Source organism: Xenopus tropicalis, chromosome 4 (genome assembly GCF_000004195.4).
Source record: "Xenopus tropicalis strain Nigerian chromosome 4, UCB_Xtro_10.0, whole genome shotgun sequence".
Taxonomy (NCBI): Eukaryota; Metazoa; Chordata; class Amphibia; order Anura; family Pipidae; genus Xenopus; species Xenopus tropicalis.
Genome location: NC_030680.2, coordinates 150223331 through 150249162, shown reverse-complemented (window position 1 = coordinate 150249162; position 25832 = coordinate 150223331). Strand labels below are relative to the sequence as shown.

The 25832-nt window shown below is 48.3% G+C and overlaps 1 protein-coding gene across 2 annotated transcripts in view; it reads left to right on the top strand.

Moving 5' to 3' along the window:
- The window catches only part of cacna2d3 (calcium channel, voltage-dependent, alpha 2/delta subunit 3), a 499906-nt gene that overhangs the window by 110324 nt on the left and 363750 nt on the right, over positions 1-25832 (top strand). The gene's annotated exons all lie outside the window — the stretch shown is intronic.

The window sequence follows — 25832 nt, the reverse complement described above, 5'->3', positions numbered from 1 at the left end:
CCCGAGGGCCACCCTAGGTACAGGCCCTGTTATAAATACGCCCCTGCCTGTAGTAACCACCTGGTTAAGCCAAGCTAGGTAAAAGGGGCAACTGGCGGGGGTGCTAGTCAGACAAGCCGGTTTAGTAGTCCACATAATTCACCCAAGGATATAATAATTTCTCAGTCGGGTTCAGGCAGAAACATCCTGCGACTGTGAGCGAATGAGCTGCTGGCAGAGAGATTTCCTTACGCGGCACTTTATACGATCGCTATCTGGCCGCCACTCATCACTCCCGAATCCTGCGCTCAGCAGCTTTGCTTTCTGCTCAGATGCACATACAAATCTGCAGATAAACTGTTCCTTCCCCCAGCGCCGGGCACGTACTCGCTGTCGTTGATTAAAGTTTAATGGCGGCGCAGGGCATTCGGACGCCACTGCCCAGAACGTATTTTTATACTCGCAAAGCAAAAGTTCTGCTCCAATGAACGTTCTCCCCGGGGATTTATGTGTCCTAGTGGGGAGCGGAACCTGCTCCATGTCAGTCAGAAGCTCCGCTTGGGCTCAGATGGTACCGCCGGACTGGCAGCAGCTGTTTAACCCACGTAATGATGTTGATAAACAGGGAAGAAACATATGAATTTGTCGGGTCATTATGGCGGCGCTGTAGAGAGTAATTGCTGCTGTACAGTAATTGAATTTCCGCACGTTAACGCTTGAGTGCCCCGGCGCGGCTCAGACCCGGGAGCCTGGGAATTCAAAGCTTTTTATCGCAATATTCCATGCGCAGAATGTCTATTATCCGGGGGCAGAGCCGGAGCATTTGCATCTAATCCAGCGCCCCCGGGGGGGACATTCTGTGGGACTAAAATACTTAAAGTCAACTGCCTCTGGCGCCGTCCTCCCCGTAACCCACACGCCTGCGCTTCTCATTCACTTGCTCAGCGGGGGGGAAATGTGCTCTCATTGCCCGGAGCTGTTTGTATCGGGGGGCAAATTAGGGCAAACGGCAGAGCGACCCACATAGAGCAAGGTGGGAAATTAGGATATATTGGGGCAGCAGGTCATTGGGCTGGTAGGGCAAGATAATAGCAATAGGGAAAGGGGAGAGTAGGGAAGGAAAGGGGTAAAAACAGGGGAACATAAAGGGTAACAGTGTAAGAATACAGGGAAATTGTGACTGTGAGATGGATAAACAAGATGGAGACAGTTGGGCAAGATGGAGGCAGTAGGGCAAGATGGGGACAGTAGGGCAAGATGGGGACAGTAGGGCAAGATAGAGACAGTAGGGCAAGATGGAGACAGTAGGACAAGATGGAGACAGTAGGGCAAGATGGTGACAGAGAAGAGAAAGGGACAGACACAGTGACAGTTACACATAACTATAAACCCAGTGAGAATGAGGAATGAATGGGTATTGGGGAGTTGTATCAGGAGTCAGAACCAGCAGTGCAGGGAAGGGAAAGGGACAGACACAGTGACAGTTACACATAACTATAAACCCAGTGAGAATGAGGAATGAATGGGTATTGGGGAGTTGTATCAGGAGTCAGAACCAGCAGTGCAGGGAAGGGAAAGGGACAGACACAGTGACAGTTACACATAACTATAAACCCAGTGAGAATGAGGGATGAATGGATATTGGGGAGTTGTATCAGGAGTCAGAACCAGCAGTGCAGAGAAGGGAAAGGGACAGACACAGTGACAGTTACACATAACTATAAACCCAGTGAGAATGAGGAATGAATGGGTATTGGGGAGTTGTATCAGGAGTCAGAACCAGCAGTGCAGGGAAGGGAAAGGGACAGACACAGTGACAGTTACACATAACTATAAACCCAGTGAGAATGAGGGATGAATGGATATTGGGGAGTTGTATCAGGAGTCAGAACCAGCAGTGCAGGGAAGGGAAAGGGACAGACACAGTGACAGTTACACATAACTATAAACCCAGTGAGAATGAGGGATGAATGGATATTGAGGAGTTGTATCAGGAGTCAGAACCAGCAGTGCAGGGAAGGGAAAGGGACAGACACAGTGACAGTTACACATAACTATAAACCCAGTGAGAATGAGGAATGAATGGGTATTGGGGAGTTGTATCAGGAGTCAGAACCAGCAGTGCAGGGAAGGGAAAGGGACAGACACAGTGACAGTTACACATAACTATAAACCCAGTGAGAATGAGGGATGAATGGATATTGGGGAGTTGTATCAGGAGTCAGAACCAGCAGTGCAGGGAAGGGAAAGGGACAGACACAGTGACAGTTACACATAACTATAAACCCAGTGAGAATGAGGAATGAATGGATATTGGGGAGTTGTATCAGGAGTCAGAACCAGCAGTGCAGGGAAGGGACAGACACAGTGACAGTTACACATAACTATAAACCCAGTGAGAATGAGGGATGAATGGATATTGGGGAGTTGTATCAGGAGTCAGAACCAGCAGTGCAGGGAAGGGAAAGGGACAGACACAGTGACAGTTACACATAACTATAAACCCAGTAAGAATGAGGAATGAATGGGTATTGTGTAGAATTAGATTTAATCTTTGGGTTTATATCCCCTTTAATGCATATAATAGAGGATATGAGGTTGCTAGGGGCGGGTTCAGTAGATAATAAGGGAAGGGGTAACGCGCACGTTTCGGATGCACAGACAGAGCTGGAGTGGGAATCAGTAAATTAGCGAGTGCAGTTAATGAGCGAATCCTGCACGTGGCGCTGGGAGTTATTAGCTGGGGAGCAACAACATTTAGGATTTCTAGGATTGGGCAAGGAAATGCAGACTGGGCCGCGGGCAGATACAAACGATGATGAGTCAACTAATTGCTTCCAGAAATAGCAGAAACGAACAGAATCTCCCAAAATAAATTGCACAAAATTGATAATTGGCTCGGGCAAATTAAAGCTTTTCCAATATTTTTGTTTACATTGAATTTCATTGGGGGGGGGGTCACTGTATGAATTGTGTGTCGCCTCATGTAGCGAAATAGGGGTACGAGATGCCCCCCCTATTGTGTGTAGGCGGGGGGGGAGCATGACTGACCATGGGAAAGAGAGCAGCCCAGGAGCAGGAAGTACAGAGAATCAGAGCTCTGTACCTGGGTAAGTACTGGGGGGAGATTGGATTCACTTACCCAGGGGGAGGTTCCTGCCTGACCATGGGAAAGAGAGCAGCCCAGGAGCAGGAAGTACAGAGAATCAGAGCTCTGTACCTGGGTAAGTACTGGGGGGAGATTGGATTCACTTACCCAGGGGGGGTTCCTGCCTGACCATGGGAAAGAGAGCAGCCCAGGAGCAGGAAGTACAGAGAATCAGAGCTCTGTACCTGGGTAAGTACTGGGGGGAGATTGGATTCACTTACCCAGGGGGAGGTTCCTGCCTGACCATGGGAAAGAGAGCAGCCCAGGAGCAGGAAGTACAGAGAATCAGAGCTCTGTACCTGGATAAGTACTGGGGGGGAGATTGGATACACTTACCCAGGGGGAGGTTCCTGCCTGACCATGGGAAAGAGAGCAGCCCAGGAGCAGGAAGTACAGAGAATCAGAGCTCTGTACCTGGGTAAGTACTGGGGGGAGATTGGATTCACTTACCCAGGGGGAGGTTCCTGCCTGACCATGGGAAAGAGAGCAGCCCAGGAGCAGGAAGTACAGAGAATCAGAGCTCTGTACCTGGGTAAGTACTGGGGGGAGATTGGATTCACTTACCCAGGGGGAGGTTCCTGCCTGACCATGGGAAAGAGAGCAGCCCAGGAGCAGGAAGTACAGAGAATCAGAGCTCTGTACCTGGGTAAGTACTGGGGGGAGATTGTATTCACTTACCCAGGGGGGATTCCTGTCTGACCATGGGAAAGAGAGCAGTCCAGGAGCAGGAAGTACAGAGAATCAGAGCTCTGTACCTGGGTAAGTACTGGGGGGAGATTGGATTCACTTACCCAGGGGGAGGTTCCTGCCTGACCATGGGAAAGAGAGCAGCCCAGGAGCAGGAAGTACAGAGAATCAGAGCTCTGTACCTGGGTAAGTACTGGGGGGAGATTGTATTCACTTACCCAGGGGGAGGTTCCTGTCTGACCATGGGAAAGAGAGCAGCCCAGGAGCAGGAAGTACAGAGAATCAGAGCTCTGTACCTGGGTAAGTACTGGGGGGAGATTGTATTCACTTACCCAGCGGGAGGTTCCTGCCTGACCATGGGAAAGAGAGCAGCCCAGGAGCAGGAAGTACAGAGAATCAGAGCTCTGTACCTGGGTAAGTACTGGGGGGAGATTGGATTCACTTACCCAGGGGGAGGTTCCTGCCTGACCATGGGAAAGAGAGCAGCCCAGGAGCAGGAAGTACAGAGAATCAGAGCTCTGTACCTGGGTAAGTACTGGGGGGAGATTGGATTCACTTACCCAGGGGGAGGTTCCTGTCTGACCATGGGAAAGAGAGCAGCCCAGGAGCAGGAAGTATAAGGGATCTGACCTGGTGCAGTTTGTCTCATCTCTGTCTCTTTAGCTGAAAGCTAGGGACGCTCTAAGCCCAGCGAGACAGCCTCTCGCCAGAGAGCGTCGGAATAAACATCTCATTAGACAGAAGCCAGGGAGCCGCCGCTTGGAAGCAAATTGCCGCCTTTCTCTGCTTTTAGTCGAACCTTCGCCGTAATCACGCTCACTTTGCCTCCTCATTTTCTCCCATTTGAAAAATCTACAGCAATTACGTCTGAAATTCCACTTCGTGCAGCCGCGTCCTTTCTCTCCGCAACTTTCATGTTCCAGCCAATGGCACGCCTCGTTCCCCTTTCATCTCGCCGGGCCCTTTAGGGTGCCATAGCAACAGACAAGATTTATTAAATAGAGGAAATTTGTTGATGGCTAATTTGCCCTTTCTCTGTGGAGTGGGTGATTTTCTTACATTTCTGCCTTTGAGAAAAAAAAAACACAAAATTCCATGTCCGTGACCCCAAACCAGGGATTTTATAGTTGGAGAGAGACTCCTGCCGGCGCGGTGCTACTTGCCCTTTAATCCAGCGTGAAGGGATCCGATATGTGGCCTGGAATAAGTATCAGGGCTCAGTTATTGGAAACCCCTGGGGGTATTTAGTAATGCCCCTTGCCCCATTCCTACCCCTGGGAATTACACCAGCTGACAACTGGCCCCGAGGATAAAGCCCCCTTAGTTGTCTCTGCAATGTGATTGGCCAATATCATAAAAACTTTGTTTCCATTGAGCTCAATGGAAGGAAGCCATGACAGGTCGGTTGAGCCCCCTTTAGGCTCACAGTGTCAAGCAACACTCCGGGGCAGATTTACTAATGCACAAACAGACCGAAAGCGTCCAAGCGCGTTTTTTCGTAATGATCGGTATTTTTCCAACTTTTTCGTATGTCCCGCGATTTTTTTGTCGGCCTTACGACTTTATCGTATATTTTCTGCGACTTTTTCAACGTCGTTGCGAAAAAATCGGATTGGTTTTTCCGCCGTTTACAGTTGCTCAATACGGAAAAATCGCGTCGGCGATGAAAAAGTCTCACAAAATACGATAAAGTCGTGGCGGCGATGAAAAAATCGTGCAAAATACGAAAAAAGCGCGACGGCGACGAAAAAGTTGCAAAATTTTCGTTTCCAATTCGATTTTTTCCCATTCGGGATTCGGATTCGTGGATTAGTAAATGTGCCCCTCCGTCTCCCTTTTCCAGTGGTGGATTCTGGGATTTAAAGTGTCTCTGCATGCCATTACATCTGTGCCCCACCCACTATGGAAAGCGGAAGAACTTCAAGTCCCAGAATCCATCACTGCAGGGCTGAACAAAGTGAGAGAGAGGCTGCGCTACACTGTGAGCCTAAGAGGGAGGGAAACTGGTCCAATGAGCACAGAGGTAAGTAATGAAACGTTCTTACTCGCTCACGGTTTCCATTCAGTCTGAGGGACCAGGTATGTCTGTGTAAGAACAATACATTTATGTTTATTGTGGGCATTTGGGCATTAGGGCATTCTGGGACTTGTAGTTGAACAATGCGGATACACTGTATGGTATTGGGAACCTGAGGCTGCACTGTCTGTTCATTGAGACTGAGGGGCATTATATCCCCATCTATTGGACCCAGGATTGAGATGAGGCTCAGTAGTCATGTGACTATGTATATTTCCTTTCTGGCAAACAACAGTTCTCTCTTGCTTTATGGCTGGGAAATGTTGTGAAGCCTCTACATGACAATGAGGACTGGCATTTAGTTTCATTTAGTTCAAGCTTGGAGGCTTGGAACTTAAAGGAGAAGGAAAGGCATTTTGCCATTTTACTGCCAATAGATTACCCATAATAGTGCCACCTAGAACCCTATATTTACTCTGCAGAAAGCTTTACCTGCTTGAGTAACAGCCCTAGCAGCTCCCTCTGTTTGTTTAAGATAGCAGCTGCCATTTTAGCTTGGTCTCAGTAGCTTCCTGCTGCAGCTCTGGCTGCTGGTAGCTCAGGTTACATGGAAATGGGAAGGGGAGCAAATTCTGATGGGAGGGGGAACAGGAGAAGGGAGGGGGGAGAGGAGCAAGCTGAGCAGACTCGTGCCTGTGCCCTGAAGGATATTTCTGAGAAAGGAAGTCTGACAGAACATGTGACACAACACAAGAAATCCTGTGTTTCTTTTGATAGAGGTTTTACCTTTACTTCTCCTTTAAACTGCTATCTGCAAGATGGAGACAGTAGGGCAAGATGGATATGGTAGGGCAAGATGGAGACAGTAGGGCAAGATGGAGACAGTAGGACAAGATGGAGACAGTAGGGCAAGATGGGGACAGTAGGGCAAGATGGAGACAGTAGGGCAAGATGGAGACAGTAGGGCAAGATGGAGACAGTAGGGCAAGATGGAGACAGTAGGACAAGATGGAGACAGTAGGGCAAGATGGAGACAGTAGGGCAAGATGGGGACAGTAGGGCAAGATGGAGACAGTAGGGCAAGATGGAGACAGTAGGACAAGATGGGGACAGTAGGTCAAGATGGAGACAGTAGGTCAAGATGGAGACAGTATGTCAAGATGGAGACAGTAGGGCAAGATGGAGACAGTAGGACAAGATGGAGACAGTAAGTCAAGATGGAGACAGTGGGGCAAGATGGAGACAGTAGGACAAGATGGAGACAGTAGGTCAAGATGGAGACAGTAGGGCAAGATGGAGACAGTAGGGCAAGATGGAGACGGTAGGGCAAGATGGAGACGGTAGGACAAGATGGAGACGGTAGGGCAAGATGGAGACGGTAGGACAAGATGGAGACGGTAGGGCAAGATGGAGACAGTAGGGCAAGAGGGAAATAGTAGGACAAGATGGAGACAGTAGGACAAGATAGAGACAGTAGGGCAAGATGGAGACAGTAGGTCAAGATGGAGACAGTAGGGCAAGATGGAGACAGTAGGGCAAGATGGAGACAGTAGGGCAAGATGGAGACAGTAGGTCAAGATGGGGACAGTAGGTCAAGATGGAGACAGTAGGTCAAGATGGAGACAGTAGGTCAAGATGGAGACAGTAGGGCAAGATGGAGACAGTAGGGCAAGATGGAGACAGTAGGTCAAGATGGAGACAGTAGGTCAAGATGGAGACAGTAGGTCAAGATGGGGACAGTAGGTCAAGATGGAGACAGTAGGTCAAGATGGAGATAGTAGAATGGAGAGTGTTTATCCTGGACCCCCACACACACAGACCATAATACAATTTGCCCCACATGATACAATTATCCCGGCGGCTCCTTTATTCCCATTCTTTGACTGATGTACATGTGAGGCCTGTGACACCCCCCCATGTTTCTGATGAACAAACCCCCCCGCAGTCCCACCCATTTATCCCGGAGATGGAACGCCACGCAGGGAAACGCCGGAATGAAATATTCGGTGCCAGACGCGTGGAACAAAACAAACGGCGCCTCCTTTGTTATATGAAATAATCAGAGCCGGATCCGCGTTATGGATTGAGCTCCTTAGATTTATATTTGTGCTGAGAGAGGGAGGTTCCTACACCAGGAACTCACTGCCGTGACCCCAGCATTTCATGACACTGTGACCCCAGCATTTCATGACACTGTGACCCCAGCATTTCATGACACCGTGACCCCAGCATTTCATGACACCGTGACCCCAGCATTTCATGACACCGTGACTCCAGCATTTCATGGCACTGTGACCCCAGCATTTGATGACACCGTGACCCCAGCATTTGATGACACTGTGACCCCAGCATTTGATGACACTGTGACCCCAGCATTTCATGACACCGTGACCCCAGCATTTCATGACACTGTGACCCCAGCATTTCATGACACTGTGACCCCAGCATTTCATGGCACTGTGACCCCAGCATTTCATGGCACTGTGACCCCAGCATTTCATGACACTGTGACCCCAGCATTTCATGATACCGAGACCCCAGCATTTCATTACACTGTGACCCCAGCATTTCATGACACTGTGACCCCAGCATTTCATGGCACTGTGACCCCAGCATTTCATGACACTGTGACCCCAGCATTTCATGATACCGAGACCCCAGCATTTCATTACACTGTGACCACGGCATTTCATGCCACCGTGACCCCAGCATTTCTAGAGACCGGGACCCCAGCATTTTAATAGACCGAGACCCCAGCATTTCATGACACTGTGACCCCAGCATTTCATGACACCGTGACCCCAGCATTCCAAGACACCGTGACCCCAGCATTCCAAGACACCGTGACCCCAGCATTCCAAGACACTGTGACCCCAGCATTCCAAGACACCATGGCCCCAGCATTCCAAGACACCGTGACCCCAGCATTCCAAGACACTGTGACCCCAGCATTCCAAGACACCGTGGCCCCAGCATTCCAAGACACCGTGACCCCAGCATTTCATGACACCGTTGTAGATATTGGTGTATTACTAGACATTTTTATATTACTCTGACAACCGTGACCCCTTCATTCCAAGACACCGTGACCCCAGCATTCCAAGACACCGTGACCCCAGCATTTCATGACACTGTGACCCCTGCATTTCATGACACCGTGACCCCAGCATTTCATGACACTGTGACCCCAGCATTTCATGACACCGTGACCCCAGTATTTCATGACACTGTGACCCCAGCATTTCATGACACCGTGACCCCAGCATTTCATGACACCGTGACCCCAGCATTTCATGACACCATGACCACAGCATTACATGACACCGTGACCCCAGCATTACATGACACCGTGACCCCAGCATTTCATGACACCCTGACCCCAGCATTTCATTACACAGTGACCCCAGCATTTCATGAAACCTGACCCCAGCATTTCATGACACCGTGACCCCAGCATTTCATGACACCGTGACCCCAGCATTTCATGACACTGTGACCCCAGCATTTCATGACAGCATGACCCCAGAGTTTAGTAATATCCCTGCTATTTAACAACACAGTATCTTATGATTCAGTGACCCCAGAATTTCCAGATGAAAAAATCATCTGTATCCCCCCCAGGGGCAGTGCCCCAACTCAGCCCCAGGTTGGAGGCCCCTTTAGCCAGCAAAAAAAAAAAGTACCAGGCTCATCCAGGATTGAAGAATGATTATTTTCCCTTCTTAGAAATCAGGAAGGCAATAAATGTGCAGGGTCATGTGATGTGTCTGGATTAACCCCGCCCACTGCCTGTGCGGAACTGTGAGTCTTGCTGAAAAGCCTTTTCCATTATTGTGGTTTCCGTGTACATTTCTTTCTCCCTGATAAAGTCCCATTTTAGATCATTTAAGCCACTTCCTACATTATGACTCCCACTGACCCCCTCTGACCCCAATTCTGGATTAAAATGAAAAGGTTACAGTTCTGCTTCCCTTCGGCGCAGGGAGAATTGGGCGCTTATTGGCGACTCCATAGGTTTCCTAGGGAAAGAGACGAGCGTAAAATTGTCTCTTAAATCCCCATTACGGTTATTATTATCAGAGCTTGAAGTGCTTATTTACACCCAAATGACTGCAGTTTCTGCCAAACAAGGGAGCGCTGTCTGTTTTCCCTTCTAATGTCGTTCCATCTCTGCGCAGAGAACTGAAATAGCAGGAAAATACATATTGTGTTTATGTCTCATTTATCCTAAAGGGAACGTATTCATTCTGTATATAGTTCCCAGCATATTTGCAGTTTTACACTCTTAAAATCATTCATTGTTAATGGGAGCGCCCCCTGCTGTTCTACAAGCTGATTTGTGTTTTATTATTACAGAGAAAAGGGAATCATTTAACCATTAAATAAACCCAATAGGGCTGTTCTGCCCCCAATAAGGGGTAATTATATCTTAGTTGGGATCAAGTACAGGTACTGTTTTATTATTACAGAGAAAAGGGAATCATTTAACCATTAAATAAACCCAATAGGGCTGTTCTGCCCCAATAAGGGGTAATTATATCTTAGTTGGGATCAAGTACAGGTACTGTTTTATTATTACAGAGAAAAGGGAATCATTTAACCATTAAATAAACCCAATAGGGCTGTTCTGCCCCAATAAGGGGTAATTATATCTTAGTTGGGATCAAGTACAGGTACTGTTTTATTATTACAGAGAAAAGGGAATCACTTAACCATGAAATAAACCCAATAGGGCTGTTCTGCCCCCAATAAGGGGTAATTATATCTTAGTTGGGATCAAGTACAGGTACTGTTTTATTATTACAGAGAAAAGGGAATCATTTAACCATGAAATAAACCCAATAGGGCTGTTCTGCCCCAATAAGGGGTAATTATATCTTAGTTGGGATCAAGTACAGGTACTGTTTTATTATTACAGAGAAAAGGGAATCATTTAACCATTAATTAAACCCAATAGGGCTGTTCTGCCCCCAATAAGGGGTAATTATATCTTAGTTGGGATCAAGTACAGGTACTGTTTTATTATTACAGAGAAAAGGGAATCATTTAACCATGAAATAAACCCAATAGGGCTGTTCTGCCCCAATAAGGGGTAATTATATCTTAGTTGGGATCAAGTACAGGTACTGTTTTATTATTACAGAGAATACCTGTACAAGGGTGGGAGCTGCCATATTGTTCTGTAGACCAAATAGACGGTCACACATAAATCACTTGTGTAGAACAGATTTATATAATTTGTATAACCGAACACACACAGAGCGGTATCACCTCCAACCAGAGGCGCAGCACGTCCATTATCGCCGGCGCGGTGCGTCTCAGAGCCCGGTTACACGGAGTGACGCCTGACACTTACAACGAAATGGATTCCTTTCCCTTTGTCAGGCTCTGAAAGATAACGGCCTGATATCTGGTAATTGCAGCTCAGTGATCATCATTCAAGCGCATCGTTTCCGTGGCGATTACATTTCATTTTTCATGCTCGCGCAGTTTCTCATGTTCGGGTTAAATATCAATGCGTACGGGATGCTCCGCTGCCAGAACAATGCAAATTAAATGCGTCCAGTGAGTCGCAACCCATCTGCCTGGAATAAAATGAGAAGAGTCTGGAAGAGACATGGCAGCGCCCCTGTGTCTTATATACTGTAGGGCCCCCCCTGCGGCCCTCCAGCTGTTATAGGGGTTGGTAGCACTGGGTAGGTACCTAATATATAGGGGCAGAGACAGGGGAAAGTGTTGGAAGGGTTACTGCCTGCCCTGCTCTCATTTCCCTACAGAAATAGGGGTTGGTAGCACTAGGTAGGTACCTAATATATAGGGGCAGAGACAGGGGAAAGTGTTGGAAGGGTTACTGCCTGCCCTGCTCTCATTTCCCTACAGAAATAGGGGTTGGTAGCACTAGGTAGGTACCTAATATATAGGGGCAGAGACAGGGGAAAGTGTTGGAAGGGTTACTGCCTGCCCTGCTCTCATTTCCCTACAGAAATAGGGGTTGGTAGCACTAGGTTGGTACCTAATATATAGGGGCAGAGACAGGGGAAAGTGTTGGAAGGGTTACTGCCTGCCCTGCTCTCATTTCCCTACAGAAATAGGGGTTGGTAGCACTAGGTAGGTACCTAATATATAGGGGCAGAGACAGGGGAAAGTGTTGGAAGGGTTACTGCCTGCCCTGCTCTCATTTCCCTACAGAAATAGGGGTTGGTAGCACTAGGTAGGTACCTAATATATAGGGCCAGAGACAGGGGAAAGTGTTGGAAGGGTTACTGCCTGCCCTGCTCTCATTTCCCTACAGAAATAGGGGTTAGTAGCACTAGGTAGGTACCTAATATATAGGGACAGAGACAGGGGAAAGTGTTGGAAGGGTTACTGCCTGCCCTGCTCTCATTTCCCTACAGAAATAGGGGTTGGTAGCACTAGGTAGGTACCTAATATATAGGGGCAGAGACAGGGGAAAGTGTTGGAAGGGTTACTGCCTGCCCTGCTCTCATTTCCCTACAGAAATAGGGGTTGGTAGCACTAGGTAGGTACCTAATATATAGGGGCAGAGACAGGGGAAAGTGTTGGAAGGGTTACTGCCTGCCCTGCTCTCATTTCCCTACAGAAATAGGGGTTGGTAGCACTAGGTAGGTACCTAATATATAGGGACAGAGACAGGGGAAAGTGTTGGAAGGGTTACTGCCTGACCTGCTCTCATTTCCCTACTGAAATAGGGGTTGGTAGCACTAGGTAGGTACCTAATATATAGGGCCAGAGACAGGGGAAAGTGTTGGAAGGGTTACTGCCTGCCCTGCTCTCATTTCCCTACAGAAATAGGGGTTGGTAGCACTAGGTAGGTACCTAATATATAGGGGCAGAGACAGGGGAAAGTGTTGGAAGGGTTACTGCCTGCCCTGCTCTCATTTCCCTACAGAAATAGGGGTTGGTAGCACTAGGTAGGTACCTAATATATAGGGGCAGAGACAGGGGAAAGTGTTGGAAGGGTTACTGCCTGCCCTGCTCTCATTTCCCTACAGAAATAGGGGTTGGTAGCACTAGGTAGGTACCTAATATATAGGGGCAGAGACAGGGGAAAGTGTTGGAAGGGTTACTGCCTGCCCTGCTCTCATTTCCCTACAGAAATAGGGGTTGGTAGCACTAGGTAGGTACCTAATATATAGGGGCAGAGAAAGGGGAAAGTGTTGGAAGGGTTACTGCCTGCCCTGCTCTCATTTCCCTACAGAAATAGGGGTTGGTAGCACTAGGTAGGTACCTAATATATAGGGGCAGAGACAGGGGAAAGTGTTGGAAGGGTTACTGCCTGCCCTGCTCTCATTTCCCTACAGAAATAGGGGTTGGTAGCACTAGGTAAGTACCTAATATATAGGGACAGAGACAGGGGAAAGTGTTGGAAGGGTTACTGCCTGCCCTGCTCTCATTTCCCTACAGAAATAGGGGTTGGTAGCACTAGGTAGGTACCTAATATATAGGGGCAGAGACAGGGGAAAGTGTTGGAAGGGTTACTGCCTGCCCTGCTCTCATTTCCCTACAGAAATAGGGGTTGGTAGCACTAGGTAGGTACCTAATATATAGGGCCAGAGACAGGGGAAAGTGTTGGAAGGGTTACTGCCTGCCCTGCTCTCATTTCCCTACAGAAATAGGGGTTGGTAGCACTAGGTAGGTACCTAATATATAGGGACAGAGACAGGGGAAAGTGTTGGAAGGGTTACTGCCTGCCCTGCTCTCATTTCCCTACAGAAATAGGGGTTGGTAGCACTAGGTAGGTACCTAATATATAGGGGCAGAGACAGGGGAAAGTGTTGGAAGGGTTACTGCCTGCCCTGCTCTCATTTCCCTACAGAAATAGGGGTTGGTAGCACTAGGTAGGTACCTAATATATAGGGGCAGAGACAGGGGAAAGTGTTGGAAGGGTTACTGCCTGCCCTGCTCTCATTCCCTACAGAAATAGGGGTTGGTAGCACTAGGTAGGTACCTAATATATAGGGGCAGAGACAGGGGAAAGTGTTGGAAGGGTTACTGCCTGCCCTGCTCTCATTTCCCTACAGAAATAGGGGTTGGTAGCACTAGGTAGGTACCTAATATATAGGGACAGAGACAGGGGAAAGTGTTGGAAGGGTTACTGCCTGACCTGCTCTCATTTCCCTACTGAAATAGGGGTTGGTAGCACTAGGTAGGTACCTAATATATAGGGCCAGAGACAGGGGAAAGTGTTGGAAGGGTTACTGCCTGCCCTGCTCTCATTTCCCTACAGAAATAGGGGTTGGTAGCACTAGGTAGGTACCTAATATATAGGGGCAGAGACAGGGGAAAGTGTTGGAAGGGTTACTGCCTGCCCTGCTCTCATTTCCCTACAGAAATAGGGGTTGGTAGCACTAGGTAGGTACCTAATATATAGGGGCAGAGACAGGGGAAAGTGTTGGAAGGGTTACTGCCTGCCCTGCTCTCATTTCCCTACAGAAATAGGGGTTGGTAGCACTAGGTAGGTACCTAATATATAGGGGCAGAGACAGGGGAAAGTGTTGGAAGGGTTACTGCCTGCCCTGCTCTCATTTCCCTACAGAAATAGGGGTTGGTAGCACTAGGTAGGTACCTAATATATAGGGGCAGAGAAAGGGGAAAGTGTTGGAAGGGTTACTGCCTGCCCTGCTCTCATTTCCCTACAGAAATAGGGGTTGGTAGCACTAGGTAGGTACCTAATATATAGGGGCAGAGACAGGGGAAAGTGTTGGAAGGGTTACTGCCTGCCCTGCTCTCATTTCCCTACAGAAATAGGGGTTGGTAGCACTAGGTAGGTACCTAATATATAGGGACAGAGACAGGGGAAAGTGTTGGAAGGGTTACTGCCTGCCCTGCTCTCATTTCCCTACAGAAATAGGGGTTGGTAGCACTAGGTAGGTACCTAATATATAGGGACAGAGACAGGGGAAAGTGTTGGAAGGGTTACTGCCTGCCCTGCTCTCATTTCCCTACAGAAATAGGGGTTGGTAGCACTAGGTAGGTACCTAATATATAGGGGCAGAGACAGGGGAAAGTGTTGGAAGGGTTACTGCCTGCCCTGCTCTCATTTCCCTACAGAAATAGGGGTTGGTAGCACTAGGTAGGTACCTAATATATAGGGGCAGAGACAGGGGAAAGTGTTGGAAGGGTTACTGCCTGCCCTGCTCTCATTTCCCTACAGAAATAGGGGTTGGTAGCACTAGGTAGGTACCTAATATATAGGGGCAGAGACAGGGGAAAGTGTTGGAAGGGTTACTGCCTGCCCTGCTCTCATTTCCCTACAGAAATAGGGGTTGGTAGCACTAGGTAGGTACCTAATATATAGGGGCAGAGACAGGGGAAAGTGTTGGAAGGGTTACTGCCTGCCCTGCTCTCATTTCCCTACAGAAATAGGGGTTGGTAGCACTAGGTAGGTACTTAATATATAGGGGCAGAGAAAGGGGAAAGTGTTGGAAGGGTTACTGCCTGCCCTGCTCTCATTTCCCTACAGAAATAGGGGTTGGTAGCACTAGGTAGGTACCTAATATATAGGGGCAGAGACAGGGGAAAGTGTTGGAAGGGTTACTGCCTGCCCTGCTCTCATTTCCCTACAGAAATAGGGGTTGGTAGCACTAGGTAGGTACCTAATATATAGGGACAGAGACAGGGGAAAGTGTTGGAAGGGTTACTGCCTGCCCTGCTCTCATTTCCCTACAGAAATAGGGGTTGGTAGCACTAGGTAGGTACCTAATATATAGGGGCAGAGACAGGGGAAAGTGTTGGAAGGGTTACTGCCTGCCCTGCTCTCATTTCCCTACAGAAATAGGGGTTGGTAGCACTAGGTAGGTACCTAATATATAGGGGCAGAGACAGGGGAAAGTGTTGGAAGGGTTACTGCCTGCCCTGCTCTCATTTCCCTACAGAAATAGGGGTTGGTAGCACTAGGTAGGTACCTAATATATAGGGGCAGAGACAGGGGAAAGTGTTGGAAGGGTTACTGCCTGCCCTGCTCTCATTTCCCTACAGAAATAGGGGTTGGTAGCACTAGGTAGGTACCTAATATATAGGGGCAGAGACAGGGGAAAGTGTTGGAAGGGTTACTGCCTGCCCTGCTCTCATTTCCCTACAGAAATAGGGGTTGGTAGCACTAGGTAGGTACCTAATATATAGGGACAGAGACAGGGGAAACTGTTGGAAGGGTTACTGCCTGCCCTGCTCTCATTTCCCTACAGAAATAGGGGTTGGTAGCACTAGGTAGGTACCTAATATAGGGGGAAGGGTTACTGCCTGCACAGTTCCATAGCAATAATATGGGCAGTGTATGTGATGTAGTTTCTCAGTGGAAAGTTGAAGGGCCCGGAGCCAAGCGGAGCTGCTCAGGTCACAGCAAAGACAATGCTGATATTGTATTTCATACTTAATGAAGTTTATTGGCGGGAGGTGTGACCTTGACACTGCGCAGTGAATCACAAGTTGGCAGCCTCCCCGCTGAGTTACAGGACTTGCCCGGTGCTGCTGGTCGGGGAGAGGAATCGGATTGGGTGGGTTCAGTGTCTGGAAATATGGATTTAATAATTTCTTTCTTTGTTTGGTAACTTTACACGAATGGCGCAAATGCGCACGTGGCCCCGGGCATAGAATGCTGCCCAAAAAATGCCTGGCCTCCCATTGGTCTAAGGGCAGGAGGAATGGATTGGTTTTTAGTGTAGGCCATTGGCCAAATGTTTCCAGCCTATTTGACCCTGTGTTTTGGGGGTAATAGATTCCCAGTGTTTTGCATGTGATTTTCAGCCCAGCAGGAGGGCAGCAAATTCCTTACAATTGCCCCTTCACTGCCCTCAGTGGTAACTGCATTAATGGTCCCCATTCTATCCATCCAGCTACCCTTTTGTGCTTGGCTGAACCTCGCCCACTGCTTGACCAGGAAACCCTGTTTATAATGAGGATTATTTGTGCTTCACCTTCTGGGCAAAATGGGCAATTGCAGCATGCAGAAACGCTACGCCGAGTCCTCTATTAAAAGCAACACAGGATTTCTTGTCTCCTTTTGTGTCACATGTTCGTCTGTATCAGAAAAATACTGAGTCTGCTCAGTTTGCTCCTCTCTCTCCCTCCCATCTCTCCTCTCTCCCCCTCCCTTCTCCTTTCTTCCCCTCCCATCTCTCCTCTCTCCACCTCCCTTCTCCTCTCTCCCCCTTCCATCTCTCCCCCTCCCTTCTCCTTTCTTCCCCTCCCATCTCTCCTCTCTCCCCTTCCCTTCTCCTCTCTCCCCCTTCTATCTCTCCCCCTCCCTTCTCCTTTCTTCCACTCCCATCTCTCCTCTTTCCCCCTCCCTTCACCTCTGTCCCCCTCCCTTCTCCTCTCTCCCCCTCCCTTCTCCTTTCTTCCCCTCCCATCTCTCCTCTCTCCACCTCCCTTCTCCTCTCTCCCCTTCCATCTCTCCCCCTCCCTTCTCCTTTCTTCCCCTCCCATCTCTCCTCTCTCCCCCTTCTATCTCTCTCCCTCCCTTCTCCTTTCTTCCACTCCCATCTCTCCTCTTTCCCCCTCCCTTCACCTCTGTCCCCCTCCCTTCTCCTCTCTCCCCCTCCCATCTCTCCTCTCTCCCCCTCCCTTCTCCTTTCTTTCCCTCCCAATTCTCCTCTCTCCCCCTCCCATCTCTCCTCTCTCCCCCTCCCTTCTCCTTTCTTCCCCTCCCATCTCTCCTCTCTCCCCCTCCCAACTATGCTGTGTAATCTGAGCTACCAGCAGCCAGAGCTGCAGCAGGAAGCTACTGAGACCAAGTTAAAATGGCAGCTGCTATCTTAAACAAACAGAGGGAGCTGCTAGGGCTGTTACTCCGGTATGGTAAAGCTTTCTGTAGAGTAAATATAGGGTTCTAACTTGCCAAAATGCCTTTCCTTGTCCTTTAAAACCCCAGATTGGCAGACTGAAGGCTCATATGCCACCCCAGTGAAGGGTGGGACACGGATATCAGCCCCATTTTGCCCTCCAAATGACTTCAGTATCCACCTTGGATTAAGATCTGCTCATTTGGTGTCCTGGGCAAGCAAGAAGGCCCAGAGAGTGTGAGTTGTAGTTCAATATAAACCCCAAGTCAAACACAGAACTCACAGGACTTAAAGGAACAATGCCCGTAATTGGCACCGGCTGCGGTTCAGCCAGGAATGGCTCTGTAATTATCATCCCCCGCGCGGCTTGTTAAGTGAATATAAAACACTGCAAATACATTTACAGCCCGAGAGCCTCACTCTGAATATTAAGTACCCAGAATCCCCTCCAACTGCTCTTATAGAGTGCTCTCCTGATTGGCCGCTAATAATCATCAGAATCATTATTGCGACTGCCGAGAGCATCAAATAACATTGTTACCTTCCGACCGACACGCCTGGGCTTTGCTCATGGGGTTCAGCGGGGACTATTGTAGAATATACAGATAAAATTGTATTATTTGGGCTGTTATAGGGGCCCCACTAAAGGCCTCCAACATAGGGATTCCCCTGTACTAAGCACAATTCAGCAGGAACAGCCCCCTAAGTTTGCTCATAGACTGTACAGAGAGATACCATAAAACTATGGCAGATAGGGATTCCCCTGTACTAAGCACAATTCAGCAGGAACAGCCCCCTAAGTTTGCCCATAGCCTGTACAGAGAGATACCATAAAACTATGGCACATAGGGATTCCCCTGTACTAAGCACAATTCAGCAGGAACAGCCCCCTAAGTTTGGTCCTGATGTTTTCAAGGAGATAATTTGACTATTGAAGCAAATGAAATATAACAAGTTACATATTGTATATAAATATCACTGTTTACGCCATACAGAAAATGAATTTCAAGGTCAAATTTCCCTTTAAATAAAAGGCAGTCGTGCAGTTTGCCACAGTATCCTGGAGAAGAAGCAGGACTTCTTGTTTCATAGACTGTTCCTTTTATCACTTATGTAACGCGGTTCCTTTAACACGTGTCGGCCAGGAGACCTCATCCCGTAATCCATAATAAATGAAGCCGCAGAGTGATTATGACACAAAACCAGCATTTACAGCAGCCGGGAGCGGAGCGGCCTTCCAAGGATTCCTTGAAAATGTGTTTTATTGCCAAGAAACAATGAGAGAGAAGTTCCCCTTTATAAACTGCACCGGCGGCCGCATTAATCATCCCGCGGGTCCCCCATTGTTCCCTCCCTCTGTATCCCTGTATATATATATATACTGTATATTTACCCACCCCCGTATGGATATGTGTGTGTGTGTGGGGGGGGGGGTCAGTCCTATCAGAAATGTCTCATAAGCATAAGATTAGGAATATTGTATATATATATATATACTGTATATTTACCCACCCCCGTATGGATATGTGTGGGGGGGGGGGGTCAGTCCTATCAGAAATGTCTCATAAGCATAAGATTAGGAATATTGTGTATATATATATATATACTGTATATATACCCACCCCTGTATGGATATGTGTGTGTGTGGGGGGGAGGGAGTCAGTCCTATCAGAAATGTCTTATAAGCATAAGATTAGGAATATTGTATATATATATATACTGTATATATACCCACCCCTGTATGGATATGTGTGTGTGGGGGGGAGGGAGTCAGTCCTATCAGAAATGTCTCATAAGCTTAAGGAATATTGTCTTCTTATATATTTATATATACTGCATATATACCCACCCCTGTATGGATATGTGTGTGTGGGGGGGGGGGGGTTCAGTCCTATCAGAAATGTCTTATAAGCATAAGGAATATTGTCTTCTTATAAGTCTGGTAATTAACCTAATTATATCATGCAGAAAAGCCAGGATTTGGAGGGGAAATATAATATATTTATATGTTTTTATCCTATTTACTGAAGGGGGAACTGCGGCTTCTGAACCAAAATGTGTTACAGAGCCCCACCCAACACAGAAACCCCCAATATCCCTATCCCTGTAATCTGTTCCTTCAAACAGTAGGAATAAATCCCATGTTTATATGCTGAAATCCAGCTGCAAAACTGTTCTTCTCTTTCTGCATCATTGGAAATCCTGGCAGGGGAGGAGGGACTGAAACACTGATGTTACAAATTGTAACAACTTCCCCACAGCTTACAGACAGTATGCAGGAACTACATAACCCACAATGCATTGCGCTGGGATGTTCCTTTCCTTATTGACATCATGTGTGCAGCAGAGGATTGTGGGATTGGGAGGAGGCAGGCTGAAGGCTGAGGGACAGGCGACTACTGTTATATTTTATTTGAGTCCCAAAGTAGCCAGCCAGACCAGCAGGGGAACAGGGGGCAGGGCTTAGGGAACAGGGGGTGGGGCTTAGGGAACTGTCCCAAACCAGATTATTACATTTTTTATTAAAAATCATGCCATAAAGCAGGGCAAGACTGCTGCTTCCAATGGGGATCAGATAGGATCTGTACCAGAATGTTCTGGGAGGTGTGGATTGTGTATAAAGGGGTTAATAATGGATGGAGGGGGTGAAGGTGACTGCAGAGAGTCGGACTCTTAGAATTGATGTGAGTTCTGCTGGAGGTTTAGGAGAAATCCCAGAAAAGTCCATTTGATCCCCTTTAGCTCTCATTCACACTGATCCGCTGCAGAGTGATTAACATTTAGCGCTATTTACCCAAATCATTATCCCGGCACCGCGTCTCCGCTAAAGCTGGAAATAAAGCCCCCCTGGCGCTGAGAGGTTTTATTATTATTTACCTGTATTAAACCTCCCCTCATCCTCACAATGGCAGGGCTTTCATTTTTACTGTGTTATAGAATGGCATAATCTTAGCAACTTTTCAATTGGTCTTCATTTTTTTTTATAGTTTTTGAATTATTATTTTTTTGCAGCTTTCAAATGGGGGTCACTGACCCCGGCAGCCAAACCCTATTGTTCTGTGAGGCTCCAGTTTTATTGTTATTGTTACTTTTTATTCTTTATCTTTCTATTTAGACCTTCATCTATTTATATCCCAGTCTCTCTTTCAAACCACTGCCTGGTTGCTAGGTTATAGTCAACCCCACCAACCAGATAGCTGCTGAAATTCCAAGCTGGAGAGCTGCTGAACAAAAAGCTAAATAAAAAGAAAAAATGAAGACCAATTGCAAATTTGCTCTGGGTACGATTCTCTACATCATACTAAAAGTTAATTTGAAGGTGAACAACCCCTTTAAGGTTTCTGCCTAATAAGAATAACCTCAAAAAACAGAGAAAAAGATTCTCTGACATGTTGTACCGCTGCCTGCCAGCAGGGGGGGGGAAGAGATAAGCAGCCTGCTCACTAGATCTGCCAGGGTTACTGTATAGGCCAGAACTCTGACCTGTTGTACCTCTGCCTGCCAGCAGGGGGAGCTAAAGAGATAAGCAGCCTGCTCACTAGATCTGCCAGGGTTACTGTATGGGCCAGAACTCTGACCTGTTGTACCTCTGCCTGCCAGCAGGGGGGGGGGGAAAGAGATAAGCAGCCTGCTCACTAGATCTGCCAGGGTTACTGTATGGGCCAGAACTCTGACCTGTTGTACCTCTGCCTGCCAGCAGGGGGGGGGGGGAAAGAGATAAGCAGCCTGCTCACTAGATCTGCCAGGGTTACTGTATAGGCCAGAACTCTGACCTGTTGTACCTCTGCCTGCCAGCAGGGGGAGCTAAAGAGATAAGCAGCCTGCTCACTAGATCTGCCAGGGTTACTGTATAGGCCAGAACTCTGACCTGTTGTACCTCTGCCTGCCAGCAGGGGGAGCTAAAGAGATAAGCAGCCTGCTCACTAGATCTGCCAGGGTTACTGTATGGGCCAGAACTCTGACATGTTGTACCGCTGCCTGCCAGCAGGGGGGGGGGGGAAAGAGATAAGCAGCCTGCTCACTAGATCTGCCAGGGTTACTGTATAGGCCAGAACTCTGACCTGTTGTACCTCTGCCTGCCAGCAGGGGGAGCTAAAGAGATAAGCAGCCTGCTCACTAGATCTGCCAGGGTTACTGTATGGGCCAGAACTCTGACCTGTTGTACCTCTGCCTGCCAGCAGGGGGGGGGGGGAAAGAGATAAGCAGCCTGCTCACTAGATCTGCCAGGGTTACTGTATAGGCCAGAACTCTGACCTGTTGTACCTCTGCCTGCCAGCAGGGGGAGCTAAAGAGATAAGCAGCCTGCTCACTAGATCTGCCAGGGTTACTGTATGGGCCAGAACTCTGACCTGTTGTACCGCTGCCTGCCAGCAGGGGGAGCTAAAGAGATAAGCAGCCTGCTCACTAGATCTGCCAGGGTTACTGTATGGGCCAGAACTCTGACCTGTTGTACCGCTGCCTGCCAGCAGGGGGAGCTAAAGAGATAAGCAGCCTGCTCACTAGATCTGCCAGGGTTACTGTATAGCCCAGAACTCTGACCTGTTGTACCGCTGCCTGCCAGCAGGAGGAGCTAAAGAGATAAGCAGCCTGCTCACTAGATCTGCCAGGGTTACTGTATGGGCCAGAACTCTGACCTGTTGTACCTCTGCCTGCCAGCAGGGGGGGAAAGAGATAAGCAGCCTGCTCACTAGATCTGCCAGGGTTACTGTATGGGCCAGAACTCTGACCTGTTGTACCGCTGCCTGCCAGCAGGGGGAGCTAAAGAGATAAGCAGCCTGCTCACTAGATCTGCCAGGGTTACTGTATGGGCCAGAACTCTGACCTGTTGTACCGCTGCCTGCCAGCAGGGGGAGCTAAAGAGATAAGCAGCCTGCTCACTAGATCTGCCAGGGTTACTGTATGGGCCAGAACTCTGACCTGTTGTACCGCTGCCTGCCAGCAGGGGGAGCTAAAGAGATAAGCAGTCTGCTCACTAGATCTGCCAGGGTTACTGTATGGGCCAGAACTCTGACCTGTTGTACTGCTGCCTGCCAGCAGGGGGAGCTAAAGAGATAAGCAGCCTGCTCACTAGATCTGCCAGGGTTACTGTATGGGCCAGAACTCTGACCTGTTGTACCGCTGCCTGCCAGCAGGGGGAGCTAAAGAGATAAGCAGCCTGCTCACTTGATCTGCCAGGGTTACTGTATGGGCCAGAACTCTGACCTGTTGTACCGCTGCCTGCCAGCAGGGGGAGCTAAAGAGATAAGCAGCCTGCTCACTAGATCTGCCAGGGTTACTGTATGGGCCAGAACTCTGACCTGTTGTACTGCTGCCTGCCAGCAGGGGGAGCTAAAGAGATAAGCAGCCTGCTCACTTGATCTGCCAGGGTTACTGTATGGGCCAGAACTCTGACTTGTTGTACCGCTGCCTGCCAGCAGGGGGAGCTAAAGAGATAAGCAGCCTGCTCACTTGATCTGCCAGGGTTACTGTATGGGCCAGAACTCTGACCTGTTGTACTGCTGCCTGCCAGCAGGGGAGGAAAGAGATAAGCAGCCAAAACCTATTTTATTTTTATTGTTATTGTTACTTTTTATTCCTTATCTTTCTATTCAGCCCCTCCCCTATTCATATATCGGTCACTCTCTCAAACCATTTCCTCGTAACTAAGGTTAATTGGACCCTAGCAACCAGATAACTGTGGAAATTCCAAACTGGAGAGCAGCAGAACAAAAAAATAAAATAATTCCAAATCTACAAATAATAAAAAATGAAGACCAATTGCAAATTGTCTCAGAATATTACTCTCTGCCACAGGCCTAGGGCTACGGCAGTGCTTTCCATTTGGTACAGCCTAGGGCGGGAGTAGCAATACACACAGGCAGGGGCATCTTCAGATCTGATCACTTTTGCACAGTGACCCGTATCATTTGGGGCCACAGGACCCCGAAATCCAAGGGCAGAAGGGGAAACAAAGCACTGGAGCAGCCATATTAGTATATCAGCCTGTGTGTGTATCAAAGTCTCTATAAAACAAGGTCTGTTTGGGACAAATATGAACCTTTAAAATGGCTTCACTTTTGGTCAAATAAATCTCACAATGTTCTTGACTCTTTTTAACCCTTCCCTGCCCCTGATGTTTATATGCAGACGAGGGTTCCAATTCAGCCAAATGATTTCTCAGTAGCCCAGTCACCTGCCTGTGGGTTTGTGGGTTCATAGCTGGGGCTTATTTGTGTATTTGTGGCTTGGGGGCAGGGTTTGGCTGCATGAAACCAGCTGCACTGCCAATCAGAGCCCCCTGTAGGCTCCCAGTCCATATAGGGGCTACCAAATGGCCACTCATAGCAATTATGTGGCACCCCAGGAACTTTTTTCATTCTTGTGTTTCTCCCCAACTTTCTACAACTGAATGTGGCTTGAAATTTGGGAACCCCTCCTCTACTATATTCCCCTACTATATAGTTTCCCATAATGCCTCCATTTTACAGCATTCTTACCTTCTCCTGATACTGACTTCATCTTATACTGTTGTCTCCAGATTCTCCTACTAACTTTGTCTTACCCTACTGTCTCCATCTTACCCTACTGACTCCATCTTGCCCTACTGTCTCCATCTTACCCTACTGACTCCATCTTGCCCTACTGTCTCCATCTTGCCCTACTGTCTCCATCTTGTCCTACTGTCTCCATCTTGTCCTACTGTCTCCATCTTGCCCTACTGTCTCCATCTTGCCCTACTGTCTCCATCTTGCCCTACTGTCTCCATCTTGCCCTACTGTCTCCATCTTGTCCTACTGTCCCCATCTTGCCCTACTGTCCCCATCTTGCCCTACTGTCTCCATCTTGCCCTACTGTCTCCATCTTGCCCTACTGTCTCCATCTTGTCCTACTGTCCCCATCTTGCCCTACTGTCCCCATCTTGCCCTACTGTCTCCATCTTGCCCTACTGTCTCCATCTTGTCCTACTGTCCCCATCTTGCCCTACTGTCTCCATCTTGCCCTACTGTCTCCATCTTGTCCTACTGTCCCCATCTTGCCATACTGTCTCCATCTTGCCCTACTGTCCCCATCTTGCCCTACTGTCTCCATCTTGCCCTACTGTCTCCATCTTGCCCTACTGTCTCCATCTTGTCCTACAGTCTCCATCTTGTCCTGCTGTCTCCATCTTGCCCTGCTGTCTCCATCTTGCCCTGCTGTCTCCATCTTGTCCTACTGTCTCCATCTTGCCCTACTGTCTCCATCTTGCCCTACTGTCTCCATCTTGCCCTGCTGTCTCCATCTTGTCCTGCTGTCTCCATCTTGCCCTACTGTCTCCACCTTGTCCTACTGTCTCCATCTTGCCCTACTGTCTCCATCTTGCCCTACTGTCTCCATCTTGCCCTACTGTCCCCATCTTGCCCTACTGTCTCCATCTTGCCCTACTGTCTCCATCTTGCCCTACTGTCTCCATCTTGCCCTACTGTCTCCATCTTGCCCTACTGTCTACATCTTGCCCTGCTGTCTCCATCTTGTCCTGCTGTCTCCATCTTGCCCTACTGTCTCCATCTTGCCCTACTGTCTCCATCTTGCCCTACTGTCTCCATCTTGCCCTACTGTCTCCATCTTGCCCTACTGTCTCCATCTTGTCCTGCTGTCTCCATCTTGCCCTACTGTCTCCATCTTGCCCTACTGTCTCCATCTTGCCCTACTGTCTCCATCTTGCCCTACTGTCTCCATCTTGCCCCTAGAGACCAAGCTGGACACTTGAAATAGAGCAGGAATGTCTGTAGAACTTCACATAAATGACAAATAAAAATAGAAAATCAAGAATTTTCTATTCCTATCACTGTTTTTTTGTGCCATTCACATTAGGATTCTATTTGTGTATCTCTGTGAGTGACGTTCGTCTGTTCCAAAGTTCCACATCCCGAGGTTTCTGTCCCCCAAACATTTACAGGATCATTCTGGCTCCTACTGTGCATGAAGCTGAATGAATTTACTCGGGGCCGAGAGGCAGCGCTCAGGTTTATCTGTTCCCAGGGTGTCTCTCCTGAGTGTAACTGAGCGGTAAGAGACACCTCCAGGGATGTCTGTATTTAGGGGCTGAAGAAAAGAAAAAGGAAGAGCAAAAGAAAATAAAGTGGGGCATTAAGGCAATAGTAGGGCAAGATAGTAACAATAACAGCAAAATGGGGGCAGTCAGGCAAGACTGAAAAAGTAGGAAAAGATAGAGGCAGTAGGG